Genomic DNA, 1151 nt, shown 5'->3' with positions numbered 1-1151 from the left:
TGTCTGTCCCTCACTCTGTCTGTCTGGTGTCTTCTGGCCTCGCCTTGCTTTGCCTCTGACTGAAACCTGAGAGGTCAGGTAGTGTGTCATCGCACACACACACACACACACACACACACACACACACACACACACACACACACACACACACACACACACACACACACACACAGTCACATGTTCATCAGTTCCCATCAGGCCTTTTTTAATTCATTTGTTAATTATAGAAAATGTATGAATGTGTAAATTAACTGAGATTAAAATCAAGTCATGAATTAATCAGTGGAATTAATAAAAACAGGTTGGTTCAGTTTTTTCTTTCTGTTTTATTTAGACAGCAGATAAAACCTGACACGATGAAGGATGAAGGCTGAGTTTGCCGACCCGTCCTCCAGCCACTCAAAGTGGATCATTTTCAGTAACCATGGTAACATGCTCTATATTCTGAGGAAAGAAGTGAAGGAGTGAAAGTGGATGATATGTCCCACTTGTCCAGAACACCTGAGGTCCCCTCCAGCAGGTGGAGTGTGCTGATGCTGTAAATTCCAGGCTTCGCTGACAGACGTCCATCGAGCTCTAAGTTTGGAACAAGTCAAACTTGACGTTCTGTTCAAAGATTCAGTTCAATGTTCCACATTCATCCGTATTTTGTTTCAGTTTCTCAAAATATGACTGGCTGTCTGAGAGCGCCCCCTGCTGGTGACTCTGAACAGATGTGAGCTGCACTGACTTTCAGAGACTGATCCCTGTTAGTTTAACACAGTTACTGAGAAAACACTGTGAGGCTTTAAATGAACTCACTGCCCCCCACTGGTGGAACAGGAGGCAGTTCATGTAAAGGATGAATGAGAGATGGTCCATGTGGTTCTGCTGAAGGATCATGTTTTGGCAGGATTAGGGGACATTGTTGGTACTTTATCTGCTCAATAAACTGTTTTATTCATGTTTTCCTCAGTGGAAGTTCTGCTGCAGCCAAACTTCTGTTTGCATTCAAAGATTCAAAGATTCAAAAGGTTTATTTTCATCTGTGACGCCTCCTGATGGCAGGAGTGTGAAAACACTGTGCCGTGGGTGTGTGTTGTTCTTTATGATGTTGTGGTTCCTCCTGACGACCCTGCTGCTGTAAATGTCCCTGAGTGATGGAAACGCTA

This window comes from Toxotes jaculatrix, chromosome 18, assembly GCF_017976425.1.
Source record: "Toxotes jaculatrix isolate fToxJac2 chromosome 18, fToxJac2.pri, whole genome shotgun sequence".
Lineage (NCBI taxonomy): Eukaryota > Metazoa > Chordata > Actinopteri > Toxotidae > Toxotes > Toxotes jaculatrix.
This window is presented reverse-complemented; position numbering follows the sequence as displayed.